Below are 8,607 nucleotides of genomic sequence, written 5' to 3' on the forward strand. Positions count from 1 at the left end.
AAGTAACTTGCCAAGCTCCCAGTCCTGGTACATGGTAAAGCTAAGACTCAAACTCAGGTCCATATTGATTGAATAATGCCCTGTGCTGCTCTTCGTCACAGGCCCCTGCCCACCCACATACGGTCCCAGCTACTAGACTAAAACACTCCTGGCAACCACGAGAACAATGTGGCCCAACCACTCCTCCACCTACAGCTGCAGAAATAGTTTGAGTAAGGAGCCTCAGTGGAACAAGGACTGAGTCTCCTCCACCCGCTGACCACTTGGGGGAAGGTAACGATTTCTTAAACCAGTGTTTCTCAAAAGTGAACATGCCCCGGAGCCCCCTGTGAATTACAGGCTCTGGCTGAAGAATGGCATGCAAGATTCTGTATTTCTAAAGCCTCCCCATAATTCTGATGCTGCTAGCCCTGAGACCGTGCTTTGAGTAGCAAAAATAAGCTGTCTCGTGTGTGAAAAACAAAAATCAGTTTTATACAGTGCCTGTTTACGATGGCATGCTTTGGTGGGATCTAATGTAAAACAAAAGAAAGTTTTTTAAGTAATAGGGATTCATGTCCTTCTCAAATAAACTTACTTTCCCAAATCAACTGATTTATTTGACTGGTACAGAAGGGTCACTCACCAGTGAGGAAAAAAACAATTGGGAAGAGCCTGCAAAAATATGAGAATGAGGGAGAGGCATAATATGATACATTAAGACAAACGTATGGACACCTATCTCCTCAAGCCCCTTCAAAATAAAATTCATTGGTTTATCATTATTATATACCTCTTTCAGCTATAGTGTCTGGCTTAGATACTCTCACATAGAAAGTTGCACCATGAGCTGAGGTATAGGAAGCTATATGCAGATATGTAGGTAGAAAAAAAATATATATATAATCCTCCTCTCTAGTCCCTAAATACCTACATGAGAAAATAATCCAGGCAAGTTAAAAAGAAACACACACATGTGCTTTCTAACTCCTCTTCTTTCCTTAAAGGAGAGGGAATGTCCCTTCTATTTCCTAGGAGGAGAAAGGTCCAAGGGGACCCATGCAGCCTTCACATTTAGGTCTCAGGAAAGGGGGAGCAATTTCTCTGAAGATACATTCAGGAGAAAGCTCAGCATTTTTCTCCTTCAGGTCTGCTGACAACAGGGAGAATGTCTAGGTCCACCCTCCTGTGAGTCAAGAGACCCTAGCCCTACTAGGGAGGCCTGCAGGTATGTGACATTGCCTGAGAGGGGTGGGAGATTTATTTACTGAGTGGTGTTTTGAGTGGCTCACCTGTTAGACCCGATTTTCCACCACTTACCAGTAATAAAGCTAGCATTTCAGCTCCATCCAGCTGCCTCGAATACCTATCATTTGTTTACTTACTTATCTAGTATTGAAGTATAATTGGCATACAGTGTTATACTAGTTTGAGGAGTACAATTGAATACCTATCTTTTAATTGATTCTAAACTTAGGAGAGCAAGAAGTTTTTATTTATTGGCTTCCTCGAGAATCCTAAGCACAGCTAACTGGAATGGGGAAGCTTGGTAGACAAGGACCCAATATGATTTGGAAGGAGAGGCGGCCATCACTGACATATTTGGAACATGTCAAATAAATGCTGCTTTTACTACTGAATGACTCATTAGATGGGCTAATTAGTTGATTTTTTTTTCCAAATAGCTTTGTGTACAAGAGACATTTTCTAATCCTTTTTATGTAGACAACTTTGCTTTGGAGGACATGGGAGTGTTGGAGAAATACTGCTAGAATTAAAGTTTGGATTCCTGATAGTGCAAATGACCTATTGCATGACCTCTGGCAAAAGCTATGCAAACAGTGAAAACCAGAAGAGATTGTTGATTGAATTATCATCTTTCTGACTTAATTTTTTAATCTGCATGTGTCTAGGCTCTTGAGATTCTTGGAACAGAGAAGTTAAATGACTTCTATATATTCTATTCCAAATGTATTAATTTCACTGAGACTATGAACTATATCTGTTAAATTTCTTACCACCTTTCTTTTGATAGAAAATAGCCTTCTGTTGCATTTACTCTATTCTTAATACATTCTGATATTCATCTGCTCTTCTTTCCATTAATATTTCATTCAAATTGAAAGGTGACATCATTGTTTACATACCGGTATTTAAACATCTTTCCTGGGGAATATTTTCCCTTTTTATTGTTTAAACAAGGTAGCAAGCAGATGAACTTAAATTCAAGCTGAAGATAAGTTTTACATACATGTTTTTATTCTACTGAACACCAGATACAACCCACACTAAATATAGCCCCCAAAGTCCAAAATGCAAAATATAGGAGGAGGAAAAATACTTATTCTCCATTAAGCGTACTTGAGCCTTTGGACAAAATTTAGTATTCATGACATTTTCCACATAGAAAATATGGGGTGAATTTGACATTTAAAAATATACTGTTCCCCTCCAGAATCCACTTCTGCAAAGCACCAGTGGCTCGAGGGACAATCTTTAAAATAGCAATTTATTTCCTGATTTCTTTTTCAGAATTATGATAAAATTGTGAAAATAAATGCTAGAAACCTTCAAGTTGAAACTTACCCATTGAAAAATAACATAACATGTCTCCATTGTCAAAATGTGTTTAAAAGGGAAGAGCTTAATTGTTTCTCGTTTTAGCAACCCAGATGTTTGTTGTCAGTTTATCCTATTATTATTAATAGGAATCTAATTGATATTAATTCTTCAACAACTAGGTTAGCGCTTTCTCACTGTTTAACTTCTTCTCTATAGTTGCCACATTTAACTGTTTTTTTTTTAAAATTCCCTCCAGTCAAATTCTACCTGACCTTGTCATCTGTAAAGATAAGCTGCAAAGATAGCAACTTTGTTTAGAAATACATTTTACCAAGTTTAAATGCTATTAAAGTCTCCTCAGCTAGCAAAGAGCAAGCCACACTTCATTTTTTAGATAGCTCACATTGTTTTCCATAATGTAATGACTAGAACTTGGGATGTTTAAATGGTACTTCACGGTGCAGACGTGGTCTAAACTTCTTCGTGATTATACATATGCTTTTCTATGGTGCACACTAATCTCTTCTGCCTTGGGTGTTTTAACAAAATGGCTGAAATTTTCAGCCATTATGGATGAGTTATTCAGCAAATCTGTAAAAGCAATTCCACTTGACAAGCCTATAGTACTACTTTAAGTGATTGAATCTCTTTGATTCCACAATGGCAAGGTCCTTATTATTCTTGCAGGAATTTTACAAGTTCTAAGAATATTTCCAAAATGCCACTAGCCACATTGCCAAAGAGAGAGACAGGCAATTCAGTCAGAACTATACTAATTTGATTTAGGGAACCCAGTTAAAGCAGTGATTTCTTTTAGGGAAAAAAAAAAAACTACTTGTTATACTTTATACCCATATGCGTTGATCTTTTATTAGATTGAGTGTCTTAAAGTTCAGTCCATAACGTGGCCTTATTCTCTTGCTTAAATTTATTTTCTAGTCAATGAATGGAACCCACAGAATTGGTGAGGTCATGAAACTTATTTATCTGAAACACTGAATTGTATACATCCCTTAAAGGCAAAGGGATGTTTTTTGCCCTGAGGGTATTAGTCATGGTCCATAGTTCGTGGGAAAAACTAAGGAAGTCTCAAAATTGTGTTCCTATTATTTCCATTTCTCTAAGACTTTGTTTGAATTCCAAAGTGAATTTTCTATTATCCCATTGTACATTGCATAGGAGGGTACCAACCAACAGGCTTTGGGGAGCAACACCTGCAGTTACATTCAAAGGCATGACTTTTCCAAGCGTTTGTGAGCTGGCCGGCATTGTCCCCAAAAGGATAAAGGCCTAGGTTCTTTACCTGACTGGCAGAAGCATTCCAGCACCACGAAAGGACTCTAAACATTGTTTTGTAAGTAATGAGTCCTGCTGGTTTCATCCTGCAAGACATTGAAATCCCACAGGGAAAATGTGGTTGGAAATAAAACAGAGGGCTGGGGCCTTTAATGAGTTTCCTATCCACAGATGCCATCAAGCTTTTATACTATTCATTTTATTTCCACAGCTTCAACAAAGATTCCCAGAGCTGTGGGCCATACTCTTAACACTGAAGTGCATAGAACTTGGCAGAAATCTACACTTCAGAGATAATAACATATCATTCCATGAAATAAAGGAAAAGGCATAATCAAAAAAAGAAGTTAAATATGGAAACCTGTTTTGACAACAAAGAAATACAGATGAAGCCAGACAGGAAAGGTGTTATGTATGCATGGTTTTTTTTTCATGGTTCACATAAATTATGATATTGTAAGAACCCATCAAGTTTTCTGTTTTCTTTTTTTCAAATACTTTAAGTCAGATAGATTATTTATATTGTTCTCCATCTTACACCAAAGAAAAATTTCAAAGACTAGTGCTTTATATGAACAGAACAGTTGCTAAATCTATCAAAAATATATATGGCTCATTCCTCAATTGAATTGTATTAACTATTATAGTTGAAGATGCCTCAAAGTCACTTGGATGTCCAACAAAAGGATATTAGACTTTCTGAATTAAAAAATATAGGAAAAATGAAAAGCCATTGTTACTTAGTAGATGGAAATTACCAGTGGAAACAATATTCATCAAATATATTTTGTTAATAAAGATAATTACTGAGTCATAAAAAGTTTCCCTGAAATTTGCACTGGGGGAAATATCAAGTCTCATCAAATTTTTAATTGAATGCCAGAAAAGGGAATTTCTTTGGATTTGTAATTACTTAAAACAAAATAAAACTTAGATTTTTCCAATCTTATAAACTATCCCTGACTTTGTTTTTCACTTACAAAGGGTTTTCATTTATACTGAAACTAGGAAATTTTGCAAGAGATCTAGAAGAGAGCAAACCAAGAATTATGGAGAAACTATACCATGAAAACCTATCCTTCCCCCACCTACAAAAAAATCTATGTTTCCAGAAATATTTTTACTTTAAAAAATATTGAGCTTGCATTTTGAGAACTTGATATTGACCCTTGACCGAATTTTTCAAACTGACCTCTGATAAGCCAACATTTTCTGAATGTCTTAGATTTTACAATCCTATCTAGAAAATCATTGCTTAACTAAATTAATGGTAAGTCACCATAATGATATTTTAAGGTATTGTTAATAAGAAAGAATACTGAAACAGCCAGTAGAAATTATTGAAATAATCCTACCATTTCCAGCTTGTCTGTCCCAATGCAACTGAAAGAGAAGTGAATAATTCAAGAGATTTGAAACTTTTTTTAAAAAATAGATACACAAGACACCTAAGTTTATGAACCTTCAGACATAGAAGCTTGAAGCAGTTCAAAGGTATTAGTGGAGAAAAAAAGAAAAGAAAACCTTTTTTGGAAACAGTGAATGGAGACATCTGTAACCTTTCTTTCTCCAACTCAAATGTGTTTTAAATTCCTTAATTAATAATATTCTATATTTTTGTTTGCCTGATTTTTGTAACTCAGAAGCCAGTATGATGGGAGAACTATTTGTGATTTACAATCACAGATACACCCCAGTTGTTAGGCTCCTTTCTTCCACTATCTCCACCGTCAACTTACACATTTTCTTTTCTCTATTCCATGGGTCAAAACAACAGCTTTCATTCTTGTGAGTGCCTACTGTGTGCCGACCATGTTAATGTACATTTGCTATAAAACAACTTCCTACAAAATAGACTGTTATTCCCATTTTAGAGATGAGATTTATAAGTTTACATAAGAAAAATTGTTCAAGCTCATACCGCTTTAAAGAAGTTGACCTAGGATTTGAACTAAGTCTCTTTCGTCCAAAAGCCTGTGATCTTTACACAAAACAAACTGTACTGTATGTTAACTTTTATTCTATCTTCTTTCTACACTCTGTTTATGTCTCTATTTCCTCTATTAACTCAAATATACTTTTTCCAGATGATTTCACCAGTGAAGTTAGTCAAAATGATCAAACGGATGATTTGCAGATTTAATCTTAAGAAATTACGATGGAAGGCATCAGTGAAGAGGATTAATTTTTATTACATGAATTTTCTAAGTTTGGCAGTTCAAATAATTTTAAATTAGTTGAACTATGTTTAGCACAGAATACTGCTTGAACCAACTTCAATACCTGAAATCGGCAGGGTGCATCAGACATGAAAACTAGAGAGAAGTGTCAAACAGGAACATGATGATCCCAGCAACAATGGGGAATCATTAAAGACAAGAGACTAGCAAAGATGGGCAACTTGAACAAATTAAAAAGAAACAGTTCTGATGAAAAAAAATAGGTAATATGAGTACATTTAAAGTTAAGAAACAAAAAACTTTTGACCTATATACTAATCGTCTTTTATCAAAATCTTAGATGAGACACTCACTGCATCTCCACATTAGGCAAATGTTTTAAAGTGTATTGAAGATTTGATGCTATCAGAGAATATTCCCAGTTGTTTTATTGATTTTTGACAGCAAAATGGTAGTTTGGGGCCTCATTTGCCCTTTGACTATCTCTTTGGATTTCCAGATGATTTAATAATTTAATTCTTTCAGAAAAAAAATAGCATTAATTTACTATTATGTTTGCATTATTTTCGTCTATTTCCTAGTATTATTTATCTTACCATGAATCTTAAGCAACAATACCTTGACATTTTAATTGCATATTATTTGGAACGTGTTGATTTAGTCAGTTAACCCATTCGGGTTTTTTTGGTTTGTTTTTGTTTTTGTTTTTCGGAATAGCAAAGTCTTATATTAACCCTTGTGGTTTTAGCAAGCAATGGTTTGAACTAATTTACTGGTTAAAAAATTAACATATACGAAGAGACTTATTCCTCAATGTGCATTCAACAAAGGCCTCAGTGACATCGCACACACAATAAGTTTGGGGGAAAAGTGACATCTCATGTTGGTTTTTGACTGGGAACAAGGCACCTATATCAACTTCTTGATTAGGAAATAATAAAATAGGGTTTCAGGTTTGTGGGTTTATATGGATTTTAAAATGTTGAGCTCATTTTAAGCCTTATAGAGTTTAATTTGGGAGAAAACATTAGAGACTTGGATTTCACAAGGTAATTTAAAGAAAAGAAAAAGTAAGCTCCACATTCTAAGTACTCTGGAATTGGAGTCATTTGGCAGTTAACATTAAAGTTATGCACATTTTTCATTGTTTGCCATTAACCTTAATTTCATTTTTAAATTCATTTCATTTTAGCACAAAATGTGAGGCGAACCTTTTCAGTTGCGTTGATTTTTGTTTCCAGAGGCACATTTTTAAATTAGCAGAACATTGGGAAACTGAAAAGAAATTACATAGGAAATCTATAAATTTTGGAGAATCTATTCTGGCAACACCCTACTCTGTACCCAAAATTACATATTTTTTAAACAAGCAACATTCTAGGTATCAATAGATTCTATGCATCATATGTTGCAAGTGCTAGTGAAAGTCTCTTAAAGACTTAAAGTCACAATAATGGAAAAAGCAATTCACAAGAAAATCTCTATGCAAAATCTATTGCCACTATCTATTTTGTGTAAGTAAAATAAGTAGCAAATTATTTCAGAGGTAAATAATATTTTTCATGCTTAAATTACTTGGTAAAGCGAACAAGTTGAAGCGCTAACTAGTATTTTGCATACATACCATAAGATACAAAATAGCACGTGCTTTCTATTTATGTTGGTTACCAATCTTGATATTCAAGGGAAGAGTGTATAAAGTTAACAAGCAATTATTATTTGGCAAATTAGTACTCAACAACCCTGAGTAAATAGGAAGTTTGAAACCTATCTGTTATACAGCTACTTTAATTTGCATAGCACACTGGTGTGTTTGCTTTGCAAATACTTTGCAATGAATCATCATTTGTACTATACAGTCCAAAGAAAAGCAATCAAAATTCACAGCAAGACAATGAAATTAATTATAACTGTTGAATTCTGTGGTGGTAATTCCTCCTCATGCAGGAAGATTAATTGCATTGCACTTTCCTTGCACTCCACTAAATGATCTGATGAATGTATAATCATTTACAGATTTCTCAAATGCTGAAAATTGATTACCTTTGATTAGCTCTGATCTGCACAAAGAGCTCTGACAGAGTATCAGTGAAACATTACAACATTACAGACAAAGTAACAAATGATTTAATTACCAGTGTGCTTATTAATGTTAGATTCCCTGCAGTGATCCTGGCAAATCAGGGGCCTGTAATAGACCTGTGGGTTTCACTGAATTCCATTAGGGTTTAAATAATATTTCTCACTATTTCTCAAATCCTTCTTTTCATGGCTCCTTAATAACTCTAATTAATTTTAATTTGCACAAAAAAAATCCATGGCATCTTTAGAAACTTTTAATTAGCTATAAAATAAAACTCTTCTCCTCCCAAGAAGACATATATGATCAGCTTTGGAGTAGACTCACAAATAAAGTTTTCATTAATGGTAGTTAGCTCTCCATAATATTACTAAATGAAAATCTAAAACAAATGTTGAATTTTATATGTGGCTCAACTCTTCTCATCTAGTGGCAAACAAAATGAGATTTTTAAAACAAGAAGCAAGTTAAAAAACAGTATGGTAAAATGTTTAGATGGTAGTAGGGTAA

Source organism: Panthera pardus, unplaced genomic scaffold, assembly GCF_024362965.1.
Source record: "Panthera pardus isolate Hobbes unplaced genomic scaffold, ASM2436296v1 HiC_scaffold_24, whole genome shotgun sequence".
Taxonomy (NCBI): domain Eukaryota; kingdom Metazoa; phylum Chordata; class Mammalia; order Carnivora; family Felidae; genus Panthera; species Panthera pardus.